The 14,101-nt window shown below is 38.3% G+C and overlaps 1 pseudogene; it reads right to left on the bottom strand.

Moving 5' to 3' along the window:
• Positions 1 to 4,438: 4,438 nt before the first annotated feature.
• Positions 4,439 to 6,150, bottom strand: LOC113898314 (annotated as a pseudogene).
• Positions 6,151 to 14,101: the final 7,951 nt, after the last annotated feature.

Here is a 14,101-nt window from a genome sequence, read left to right as displayed (position 1 = left end):
TTTATTTTCTTGTGCTCCAAAATCATGGCGGACAGTGACTGCAGCCATGAAATTAAAAAATGCTTGCTCCTTGGAAGGAAAGCTATGACAAATCTAGACAGCACTTTAAAAAGCAAAGACATCACTTTTCTGACAAAGGTCCATATAGTCAAAGGTATGATTTTTCCAGTAGGTATGTACAGATGTGTGAGTTGGACCATAAAGACGGCTAAGAGACAAAATATTGATGCTTTCAAATTGTGATGCTGGAGAAGACACTTGAGAGTCCCTTGGACAGCAAGGAGATCAAACCATTCAATCCTAAATGAAATCAACCCTGAATATTCACTGGAAGGACTGATGCTAAAGCTGAAGCTCCAATCCTTTAGCCACCTGATGTGAAGAGCTGACTCATTTGAAAAGACCTTGATGCTGGAAAAGATGGAAGGAAGTAGGAGAAGGGGACAACAGAGGATGAGATGGTTGAATGGCATCACCGACTCAATGGCCATGAGTTTGAGTAAACTCTGGGAATTGGTGATAGACAGGGAGGCCTGGCATGCTGCAGTCCATGGGGTCGCAAAGAGTCAGACACGACTGAGCGACTGAACTGAACTGAACTGATGGACTTTAGCCCTCCATGGTATTCTCCAGGCAAGAATACTGGCATGGTGCAGTGGGTTGCCATTTCCTTCTATAGAGGATCTTCCCAACCCAGGAATCAAACACTGGGTCTCCTGCAGCTCCTGCATTGGCAGGCAGATTCTTTACTACTGAGTTATCAGGGAACCCCATGTGTGTGTTTACACACATACAATTCAGTCTTTAAAAAGAAGTTAAATCTTATCATATTTGACAACATGGATAAATCTGGAGCACATTATGATAAGTGAAATAAACCAGACATAGAAAGACAAATACTGTATTGTATCACTTATATGTGGAATCTTAAAAAAGTAAAAGTCACAGAAACAGAGTGAAATGGTGGTTGACAGAGACTGGGAAATAAGGAGATGTTGGTCAAGTGTACAAACTTTCAATTATAAGATGAATAAGTTCTGAGGATCTATATACAGCATGGTGACCATCAGGAGTATGGGATTAACAGATACACACTACTATATATAAAACAGATGAACAACAAGAATTTACTGTATACCATAGGGAACTATATATTCAAAATCTTCTAATAACCTATAATGGAAAAGAATCTGAAAAAGATTATATATATATATATATATATATATATATACACATAATATACACCCAAAACACTTTGTTGTATACCTGAAAGCAACATATAATTATAAATCAAGTATGCTTCAATAAAAAATTCTGTATTGTATACTTGAAGCCTGTTAAGAGCACAGATCTTAAGCATTCTCACCAAAAAGAAAAAAATTGACCATGTGAGGTAATAGATGTTTTAATTAACTTAATGGTGGTATTAATTTTACAATGTATATGTACATGCTGTACATGTTTAATATGTTACAATTTTATTAATTATACCTCAATAAACCTGGAAAAAATAAATAAAATTTTTAAATAATACTAAAAAGAAGATAGCAGTACATGTGAAAAAGTAATATCCCATTAAATACAGTTTACTTGTTTATTAAAATAAAGAATTTTAAAAGCAAGGATGTAAAAATAGCTCACAGACACAGTTTAGCCTGAAAGCCATAGCTGGCCAACTTCTGCTTTAGAGATGTTTCTGTTCATCTATGGCCCCGTCTGAATTGGTTATTAGAGCATATGCTCTGCTTGGGAGCTGCACGGTCTTAGTGCGTTGCCTGCTGGTGCAGCTTGGGAAAGCCATGAGTTGTATTAGGTGTTGAAACATCACAGAATGTCCAGGCCTATCACTGGCTGCTTTGGCAACACAATTTCCCTGAAACATATGAGCTTTCTAATCGGTTTGCTTCCCATCAGTTCCGTGTAAAAGTAACCACAACCAGAGATCTCATCTTGTCCTGAGATTTAAGGCTACCACTCTCTTCTGTTAGTTGGTGGCTTCTGCATACCTTCCTCAATTTCATGGCAGCTGCCTCACAATCGTCTGAGACAACATGCCTGGCAATGCTTTTTTACCTGATCTTCACTGCTAGACATTCCTGGTTTGCTTCCTTCCTGCTTGGCTTGTTCAAAATCTCACAAGGACCACAATGTCTAAGCTACCAGTGATTTTAGATTATGGGCCACAGGCAAAGAGAGCCTCCCTCAGCAAACATCTATTACCTCCCATCTGATCCTTGCCTGAACCAGCTTTATCACTCAGCAGTTTCTAAAAGGGCCAAGAAACAGTCAAAACTCACCAACAGTCTACCATTTCTAATGACTTCCCCTAAAATCATGGGCCATAGAGATAGGTGGTCTGTCTTTCAGGTTATCACAGGAATTTTTTCTTTCAAAAGCAAATAGTTAAATGGTTCAAATAGCAGTTAATGACACTATTTAGCTGACAGCTGACATGCATGAGGGTGTACCTGAGGACCAGGTAACTGCCCAATCAAAGCAGAGTTGGACTTTCTCATGCAGTAAAGAGAAAAGAGGCCATGGTATGATTCACATAGAAGTGTTTGTCTTTTTGTTGCTGAAAACTCAGGATCAATGGTGCAATCTTATCCCAATCACTGTCAGAACAGTACTTTTCTAATTTTGCAAGCCTTGCAGTTTATTGGTTAGTTGAGGTTCATGAGGCAGGGGAGACAACAATCTAAAGAGAACAGAGTAGAAAAAAAGAGTCAAAACCAAGCGGGAAAGTGAGGACCATCTACTATGTCTGCTTTAGTCCTTTGACTTACCGAATGTGTTGCTACAGCTCCAACAAAAGTTGTATCCACACCTTATAAATGCAATGTGTCTAACATGAAGTTACTTTGTCATTGGTATTATTAGTAGGACTTACTCCAGGAGCAAAAAAAATAGGAAGGAGCAGGAAGTTCTTGTGTAGGGATAAAAAATCATGAGATCTATGCCTTAGTAAAATAAAGATGACAGCTGGGAAGAGAATGGTTAGAAATATACAGAGAAAAGTCAAAAAGACCTGAAATCAGATGATAGCAGGAAGAATGGAAAAGAAAGAGATGGATGCAAGGCTAAAAACATAACATGGAGAGCTTATAAAACAAAACTCAACTCAATGCAGCAGGCAAAAAGAATGTATTTCCCATGGATAACAATAAGAATAAAGTACAATTAAGAGAAATAGAGATAGAAGTCTATTTTGGAAATTATAAGGTTGGTTACTATTAAGCAACCAAAAAAACAGATATCAAGAACAGAGCTTCAAATAAAATTCTAAAATCGGTGGTGTAGGCCAAAGTTATCAGTAGAGACTCAGAAGTCATACAAAAGGAGATATTTACTACCATAAAAGTGAATACAATATCTGAAAAAAAAAAAAAAAGGAATTGAAAGAAGCTCCTGAAAAACACTTACAATTGTAATTTAAAAACAAATATTTTGCTATATGCATAGAATGGTTTCACTCAGTCATACAAAGGAAGGAACTACTGATACACATAGTAACCTGGATGAATCGCAAAGTATGCTGACTGAAAGAATCCAGATCAAAAATGAATATATATGTATGGTACTATTTATATAAAAGTATTGAAATGGAAAATCAATGTATAATGACAGAAGGTGGATCAATGGTTGCCTGAGGTAGGGAAGAAGGGACTGCAAAGGACATGAGAGAACTTATTGGAGTGATGGACAGGTTCTTTAACTTGATTCAGTTCAGCTCAATTCAGTCACTCAATCATGTCCAACTCTTTGTGACCCCATGGACTGCAGCATGGCTTCCCTGTCCATCACCAACTCCTGGAGCTTACTCAAACTCATGTCCATCGAGTCAGTGATGCCGTCCAACCATCTCATCCTCTGTCTCCCCTTCTCCTACCCACTTCAATCTTTCCCAACATCAGGGTCTTTTCCAATGAGTCAGTTCTTTGCATCAGATGGCCAAAGTATTGGAGTTTCAGCTTCAACAGCAGTCCTTCCAGTGAACACTCAGGACTGATTTCCTTTAGGACGGACTGGTTGGATCTCTTTGCAGTCCAAGGGAACTCAAGAGTCTTCTTCAACACCACAGTTCAAAAGCATCAATTATTCGGTACTCAGCTTTCATTATAGTTCAACTCTCACGTCTGTACATAACTACTGAAAAAACCATAGCTTTGACTAGACGGACCTTTGTTGACAAAGTAATGTCTCTGCTTTTTAATATGCTATCTAGGTTGGTCATAGTTTTTCTTCCAAGAAGCATCTTTTAATTTCATGGCTATTTAGGGTTTACTAATTCACTTATCTATACAGTAGAAACTAACACAACATTGTAAAGCAACTATATTCATAAAAATTAATTTTAAAAATTAAAATTAAAAGCAGGATTAGGGAAAATGAAAGAGAAACATTTAGAAGAATATATCTTGCTATCAGAAAGAATTTCTTTTTTTTTTTTTCTCATTAAACTTTTTTTAATGGGTCTCAAATTCTGTGACAGATTTTTGGTCAAGTAGTTTTCATTAAAAAGTACTGATTTTAAAAACTAATAACTTAAACTGCCACACACAGAACATATGGTCCACAAAAAAAACATTCTCCTTTCCTTCTGAAGGTTTTACAATGCATTGTTATCATTAACCAGTCTTTTACTATTAAACTTAAATGGCCAATTGAGACAAACAGTTCTGAGACCATTCTTCCACCACTGATTAACACTGGGGTGGCAGGTATTGGGGATAATATTCATTTAGCCTTCTGAGCTTTCTGGGCAGACTTGGTGACCTTGCCAGCCCCAGCTGCCTTCTTGTCCACTGCTTTGATGACACCCACAGCGACTGTCTGTCTCATGTTACGCACAGCAAAACAGCCCAGGGAAGGATAATCAGAGAAGCTCTCGACACCCATGGGCTTGCCAGGAACCATATCAATGATGGCAGCGTCACCAGATTTCAAGAATTTAGGGCCATCTTCCAGCTTTTTCCCAAAACGATGATCAATCTTCTCCTTCAGCTCAGCAAACTTGCAAGCAATGTGAGCTGTGTGACAATCCAGCATAAGTGCATATCCAGCACTGATTTGGCCCGGATGGTTCAAAACAATCACCTGAGCTGTGAAGCCAGCAGCTTCCATGGATGGATCATTTTTGCTGTCACCAGCCACATTGCCATGACAGACACCATTGACAGACACGTTCTTGACATTGAAGCCCACATTGTCCCCAGGAAGGGCTTCACTCAATGCTTCATGGTGCATTTCTACAGACTTCATTTCAGTTGTTACATTGACTGGAGCAAAGGTGACCACCATGCCAGGTTTGAGAACACCAGTCTCCACACGACCCACAGGGACAGTACCAATACCACCAATTTTATAGACATCCTGAAGAGGCAAACGCAAGGGTTTGTCAGCTGGGCGAGTTGGTGGCAGGATGCAATCCAGAGCTTCAAGCAGGGTGGTTCCACTGGCATTGCTGTCCTTACGGGTGACTTTCCATCCCTTGAACCATGGCATATTAGCACTTGGCTCCAGTGTGTTGTCACCATTCCAGCCAGAAATTGGCACAAATGCTACTGTGTTGGGGTTGTAGCCGATTTTCTTAATGTAGGTGCTGACTTCCTTAACAATTTCCTCGTATCTCTTCTGGCTATAGGGTGGCTCAGTGGAATCCATTTTGTTAACGCCAACAATTAGTTGTTCACACCCAGGATGTAAGCCAGAAGGGCATGCTCACAGGTCTGCTAGTTCTTGGAGATACTGGCTTCAAATTCACCAACACCAGCAGCAACAATCAGGACAGCACAGTCAGCCTGGGATGTGCCTGTAATCATGTTTTTGAGGAAGTCTCTGTGTCCTGGGGCATCAATGATGGTAACATAGTACTTGCTGGTCTCAAATTTCCACAGGGAGATATCAATGGTGATACCACGCTCACGTTCAGCTTTAAGTTGTCCAAGACCCAGGCATATTTGAAGGAGCCCTTTCCCATCTCGGCAGCCTCCTTCTCGAACTTTTCAATTGTTCTCTTGTTGATCCCACCACATGTGTAGATCAGATGGCCAGTCGTGGTAGACTTCCCTGAATCTACATGCCCAATGACAACGATGTTGATGTGGGTCTTCTCCTTTCCCATTTTGGCTTAGGTTTAACTGTGGTTTTCACGTTGCGAAAAAGAGAACTACATTTTTGTGTATAAGACCTTGACAACAAAATTTCAACTGAAAGCACTGTTATGACCTGGTTGAAAGATAGCTTAACATGAACTGATGAGATTGAGAAGTTTTTAAATAAGCTTACTTACTTACTTATTTCACCATGAAAAAGTATACAAAGGTTCAGCAAAGCAGCCAGCATCTTTAGTAACTAAATTCTCAGTCACAAATAATAACTTCCCACTCAGCATAATTACAATGCCAGAAACAGAACAGAAAAATCCTATACCACCAGTATATGTATTGAGTTGACTTAACTTGGGTAATGTATTCCTAGATTTCACCAAAAATAATGTATGCTTAGGTGATAAGGACATATATAGTAAAAAATCTAGTAATATTTCATGTCATCTTGAGGCAAATTTATATACCTCCATTAAAAATCTCCAAGGTTAAAATCAGAATGCATAATGAAAATGCTAAAATGAAGAATGGCTTATTGGCAAGAGCATTATGACAGCATGTTCTGTAAGAAAGGTATATGTGGAGCAAATATTCAAAATAGAATTCTCAAAATAATTAGTGATGACTCCCTAAAATCATTTTGCATCCCAAAATGGACTAAAAGCAGTTGATAACAATTGATTTTTTCAATAAGTTAATGTTGAACTATTATTCTAAATGTTATTAAAAGGATTCAGGGTAAAAATAATCTCTATAAAAAAAGAGTATATGGAAAAGTGCTCCTTCTCTCCGAGATATAGAGATTGTTTTTACCCTGAATCCTTTTAATAATGTTTATGTATATATATATTATTAAATACATTAATATAATATATTATATTATATTATAGGAATATATAAGAGGAACAAGATGGAAATGTCCACTGTGTGCTGGTAACTCCAATGTTTCACCTCTGTTCTCTCAAATAATTCCTATATTTCATTTCCATAATTTAAATTGGTAGGAGTTATTATCTTCATTTGAATACATGGAAATTGGTGCTCAGAGAAGTAGCTTCCCAGGTCATATGCAGGCAGTCTGTCTCATCCTTTCAAGGTGCTTTCTGCTCTGCCACACAGTATCCCTGTGTGGTTATAATTATTCTCACCATTCCATAAATATGCATCAATTTATTCAGCCTCTAGGCAATGGAAATAAAAGTGTTGGCATTTGAATAACACACCATCCACTAATAACACATGGTTCATGCCCAAGGTCTTGTATGCAAATACCCATGGCACTGTGTGGAGTGGGCAGGTGGGAGCCCATGGGGGCAGTTCCAGAAGGAAGGTTCTGTAAGCTTCAAGACAAATATCAGGTATTTCAGCAGACTCATAAAAGATTAGTTCACCTCATGGGCAACAGAGGAAAGGACTGAGGGGGGTGGGCCCATGTTCTGGAACATGTGCAGTTAAGACACTTTAGGAAAGACAGTCAGAAGACAATGTGTCTATTGTGAATACAAGTCCATTAACAACATCTACCATCTCTGAGCCTGAAGTGTTCCAGGTACCTCTATTTCCCTGGATATGCTGACCATGAATTTGTTTCTCTGAAGGAATACATTATAGGCCAGTATACATCACTCCAATGCTTCATTTTCAGAATTCACAGACGGACTTAGCCCTGAGAACTCTGATTTCACAAGGCTTCTTGGTAAGCTGGCATGTTATCGCATTCTGTTAAACAGTATCTGAGCCCAGGAACTCAGGAGAAATAGGCCCTCTATCCCTCAGCTTTCAGGTTTCTGAATAATTAAAGGGAGCTCACAACTGTAATAAAATATAAAATAAAATTTATAGCTTATAAGAATTTAAGACTCAGATATATCAAGCTAAGAAGTACAATTGGATACCAAATTTTGAGAAATGATAACTAATCTCAGAGTTTACTTTAAATTAGACTCCAAAGTACCTATTATACTTTGTTTTTAAAAAGAATATTTCTCTAAATTTTTTATGTCTATTGAAGCTGAGTTGACTTACAGTATTGTGTTAGTTTCAGGTGTACAGCAAAGTGATTCAGTTATTTTTTTCCCAGATTACATTTTTTTAATATGGGAGGTATAAAATATTGTCTTTTTAATAATAATAAAATCAATTGTCTCTCCTAATTTAGACAAAATCACCCTGCTCTAATGTGAAGTGCTTTAATTTTTACGAGTTTAAACATCCTTTTCATTTGTTTTTCGATCACTGAATTCCCTCTTTTCAGAGATTTCATTTCCTGTCCTTTTCCTATTTCAATTTCAGGCTATTATACATATCTAATTAGTTTTTATTACCTATTTGAACTTAAATTGTATAAGATCTTCCTCATATTACCTGGGAATATTCTCTGATATGCCTTTTCATTTTGCTATTAAACCTTTTTGTAGGGTTGGGGGTTCCAGTGACAGAGAGAAACTAAGCAAGAACAGACAAAGCTGATTATTTACCTACTTAAGGCCAACAATTTCACATCATTTTAAATGTTATATCTCTAGAGACATCTTTCTCCTCCTCTCCTTTGTGTTGACTAAGGGATTTTATATGTGTGTGTGTGTGTGTATATATATATATATATATATACAGTAAAGTATATATGTATACTTTATGTATGTAAATATATGTATGTATATATGTGTGTATATATATACATAAAGTATATATGTATACAGTAAAGTTTATATGTGTATATATATATATATACAGTAAAGTATACAAACATCAAGTACATTTTAAATAAGCTCACATTATGTAGTCACCACATGGATCAAGACATAGAACATTTCTAGCATTCAGAAAGTTCACTTGTGGAGGAGCCAAGATGGTGGAGGAGTAGGACTGGGAGAACACTTTCTCCCCCACAAATTCATCAAAAGAGCATTTAAACACCGAGTAAATTCCACAAAACAACTTCTGAATGCCGGCAGAGGACATCAGGCACCCAGAAAAGCAACCCAACTCTTCAAAAGGAGGTAGGAAAAAATATTAAAGACAAAAAAAAAGAGACAAAAGAGGGAGGGACGGAGTTCCGTCCCGGGAAGGGAATCTTAAAAAGAGAGAAGTTTCCAAACACCAGGAAACCTTCTCACTGCCGAATCTGTGCCGAGCTTTGGAAGCACAGAGGGCAACATAACAGGGAGAAAAAATAAATAAACAATTAAAACTCGCAGATTGCGAGCCCTACGGTAACTCCCCCAGCGGAGAAGCAGCACAGACGCCTGCATCCGCCATTAGCAAGCGGGGGCTGGGCAGGGAGGCGCGGCGCGGGCTGCATTGCTGAGAGTAAGAATCTGGCCTGAATACCCTGAGCGCTATCTGAGCGAAATAATTTGGGCTAGCAAACCAGACTGTGGGATATCTACCACGCGAAAAGCCAGCCCTAACCTAAGACCGCCAGGTCCGCGCACAGAACAAAGGACTGAACAGAGATAGCCCGCTGCAGACCTTCCCCCTCCGGTGACAGGCAGCCAGAGCCGGAAGGGGGCAATCGCAGCCCCAGAGAGACATTATCTATAAAACTGTAAGCAGGTTTCTTTGCTAACTAAACTTCTTGGGGGTCTGGACAGTCAACATCTGCCTGAGAAGGTGCGCCGGTTTTACACCCAGATAACCGAGTGGCGGGGAGGCGATAAGTCGCAGCATTGGCGCTCGCCAAACACCTCATCACCTGAGCTGCTCGGACCTGGGAAGAGCACAAAACGCAGGCCCAACTGAGTCTGCGCCTCTGAGGACTACCCGAGTGCCTGAACCTGAGCGGCTTGGACCTGGGAGGTGCATGCAACCCAGGGCCGGCCTCGGATTGTTCCCGGCGGAACAACCTAGAGCCCGAGCAGTGTGGGCAGGGTGGCTACACGCGCCGTGAGCGGGGGCAGACCCAGGGTGGCTGAGGCACTGCGAGCCCACGCCAGTGTTATTTGTTTGCAGCATCCCTCCCTCCCTCCCCACAGCGCGACTGAACAAGTAAGCCTAAAAAAAAAAAAAAAAAAAAAGTGTCCTCCACTGTCCCCTTTGTGTCAGGGCGGAAACCAGATACTGAAGAGACTAGCAAACAGAAGAAGATATAACAGAGGGAAACGCCTTGGAAGCTACAGGCAATAGATCAAAACCCTGTGGTTACTACGGACTACATAAGAAGGGGCCTATAGATCTTGAGAAATATAAGTCTGACCAAGGAACTAGCCAAAACTGAACTGAACCCACAACACCCACAATAAAACCAAGAAAGTCCTAGATATATTTTTATTATTTTTACGATCATTTTCTTTCTTTTTTTTTAATTAAAAAAAAATTTTTAAGTCCTCTATTGTTCCTTTAATTTTCACTTTTATAACCTATTACTTTGCAAAAATAAAAAATAAAAAGACCCTATTTTTTTTCTTCAGCAAACTTCATATATATATATATTTTATAATTTTTTGACCTTGTTTTTTTTTTTTTTTTTTCTTCTTTTCTTTAACATTGTATTTTTGAAATTCCAAACTCTACTCTAGATTTTTAATTTTCACTTTTTGGTATATGTTATCAATTTTGTACCTATAGTTTTTTTTTTATATAATGTCTGTGACTTTTTTTTTTTTCTTCTTCTCTGTTTCTTTCTCTTCTTCTTTTATATAACATTGTATATCTGAAATTCCAAACTCTACTCTAGATTTTTAATTTATGCTTTTTGGTATTTGATATCAATTTTGTACCTGTATTTTCTTTATAATTTTTGTGACATTGTTTGTTTTTGTTTGTTTGTTTTCTCTCTTTATTTTTCTTCTTCTTTTTTTTTTAACATTGTATTTTTGAAATTCCAAACTCTACTCTAGATTTTTAATTTTTGCTTTTTGGTATTAGTTATCAATTTTGTACCTGTACTTTCTTTATAATTTTTGCGACCTTGTTTGTTTTTGTTTGTTCATTTTTTCTCTCTTTCTTTTCCTTCTTCTTTTCTTTAACATCGTATTTTTGAAATTCCAAACTCTACTCTAGATTTTTAATTTTTGCTTTTATGTATTTGTTACCAATTTTGTACCTTTAAGAACCCAATCTTTAGGATCCATTTTTCACTAGGGAGCGAGATTACTGGCTTGACATCTCTCTCTCCCTTTGGACTCTCCTTTTTCTCCACCAGGTCGCCTGTGTCTCCTCTCTAACCCCTCTCTACTCTACCCAACTCTGTGAATTTCTGTGTGTTCCAGACTGTGGAGAACACTTAGGGAACTGATTACTGGCTGGATCTGTCTCCCTCCTTTTCATTCCCCCCTTTTATCCTTCTGGCCACCTCTGTCACCTTCCTCCTTCTTCTCTTCTCTGTATAACTCCGTGAACATCTCTGAGTGGTCCAGTTGTGGAGTGCACATAAGGAAGTGACTACTGGCTAGCCCACTCTCTCCACTATTGATTCACCTCATCTCATTTGGGTCACCTCTAACTCCCTCCTCCCTCTTCTCTTCTCCATGTAACCCTGTGAACCTCTCTGAGTGACCCTCACCGTAGAGAAACTTTTCATATTTAATGTAGATGTTTTATCAATGGTGCTGTATAGAAGGAGAAGTTTTGAAACTACTGTAAAAATAAGACCGATAACTGGAAGCAGGAGACTTAAGTCCAAACCCTGCCTCCAGGGAACTCCTGACTTCAAGGAACATTAATTGACAGGAGCTCATCAAATACCTCCATACCGACACTGAAACCAAGCACCACACAAGGGCCAATAAGTTCCATGGCAAGACATACCAAGCAAATTCTCCAGCAACAAAGGAACACAGCCCTGAGCTTCAAGATACAGGCTGCCCAAAGTCACCCCAAAACTATAGACATCTCATAACTCATTACTGGACATTTCATTGCACTCCAGAGAGAAGAAATACAGCTCCACCCACCAGAACACCGACACAAGCTTCCCTAACCAGGAAACCTTGACAAGCCACCTGTACAAACCCACACACAGTGAGGAAAGGCCACAATAAAGAGAACTCCACAAACTGCCAGAATACAGAAAGGACACCCCAAACTCAGCAATTTAAACAAGATGAAGAGACAGAGGAATACTCAGCAGATAAAGGAACAGTATAAATGCCCACCAAACCAAACAAAAGAGGAAGAGATAGGGAATCTACCTGATAAAGAATTCCAAATAATGATAGTGAAATTGATCCAAAATCTTGAAACTAAAATGGAATCACAGATAAATAGCCTGGAGACAAGGATTGAGAAGATGCAAGAAAGGTTTAACAAGGACCTAGAAGAAATAAAAAAGAGTCAATATATAATGAATAATGCAACAAATGAAATTAAAAACACTCTGGAGGCAACAAATAGTAGAATAACAGAGGCAGAAGATAGGATTAGTGAATTACAAGATAGAATGGTAGAAATAAATGAATCAGAGAGGATAAAAGAAAAACGAATTAAAAGAAATGAGGACAATCTCAGAGACCTCCAGGACAATATTAAACGCTACAACATTCGAATCATAGGGGTTCCAGAAGAAGAAGACAAAAAGAAAGACCATGAGAAAATACTTGAGGAGATAATAGTGGAAAACTTCCCTAAAATGGGGAAGGAAATAATCACCCAAGTCCAAGAAACCCAGAGAGTCCCAAACAGGATAAACCCAAGGAGAAACACCCCAAGACACATATTAATCAAATTAACAAAGATCAAACACAAAGAACAAATATTAAAAGCAGCAAGGGAAAAACAACAAATAACACACAAGGGAATTCCCATAAGGATAACAGCTGATCTTTCAATAGAAACTCTTCAAGCCAGGAGGGAATGGCAAGACATACTTAAAATGATGAAAGAAAATAACCTACAGCCCAGATTATTGTACCCAGCAAGGATCTCATTCAATTATGAAGGAGAAATCAAAAGCTTTTCAGACAAGCAAAAGCTGAGAGAATTCTGCACCACCAAACCAGCTCTCCAACAAATACTAAAGGATATTCTCTAGACAGGAAACACAAAAACAGTGTATAAACTCGAACCCAAAACAATAAAGTAAATGGCAACGGGATCATACTTATCAGTAATTACCTTAAACGTAAATGGGTTGAATGCCCCAACCAAAAGACAACGACTGGCTGAATGAATACAAAAACAAGACCCCTACATATGTTGTCTACAAGAGACCCACCTCAAAACAGGGGACACATACAGACTGAAAGTGAAGGGCTGGAAAAAGATTTTCCATGCAAATAGAGACCAAAAGAAAGCAGGAGTAGCAATACTCATATCAGATAAAATAGACTTTAAAACAAAGGCTGTGAAAAGAGACAAAGAAGGTCACTACATAATGATCAAAGGATCAATTCAAGAAGAAGATATAACAATTATAAATATATATGCACCCAACACGGGAGCACCACAGTGCGTAAGACAAATGCTAACAAGTATGAAAGGAGAAATTAACAATAACACAATAATAGTGGGAGACTTTAATACCCCACTTACACCTATGGATAGATCAACTAAACAGAAAATTAACAAGGAAACACAAACTTTAAATGATACAATAGACCAGTTAGACCTAATTGATATCTATAGGACATTTCATCCCAAAACAATGAATTTCACCTTTTTCTCAAGCGCACATGGAACCTTCTCCAGGATAGATCACATCCTGGGCCATAAAGCTAGCCTTGGTAAATTCAAGAAAATAGAAATCATTCCAAGCATTTTTTCTGACCACAATGCAGTAAGATTAGATCTCAATTTTAGGAGAAAAACTATTAAAAATTCCAACATATGGAGGCTGAACAACACGCTGCTGAATAACCAACAAATCACAGAAGAAATCAAAAAAGAAATCAAAATTTGCATAGAAATGAATGAAAATGAAAACACAACAACCCAAAACCTGTGGGACATGGTAAAAGCAGTCCTAAGGGTGAAGTTCATAGCAATACAGGCACACCTCAAGAAACAAGAAAAAAGTCAAATAAATAACCTAACTCTACACCTAAAGCAACTAGAAA

This window comes from Bos indicus x Bos taurus, chromosome 9, assembly GCF_003369695.1.
Source record: "Bos indicus x Bos taurus breed Angus x Brahman F1 hybrid chromosome 9, Bos_hybrid_MaternalHap_v2.0, whole genome shotgun sequence".
Taxonomy (NCBI): Eukaryota; Metazoa; Chordata; class Mammalia; order Artiodactyla; family Bovidae; genus Bos; species Bos indicus x Bos taurus.
This window is presented reverse-complemented; position numbering and strand designations above follow the sequence as displayed.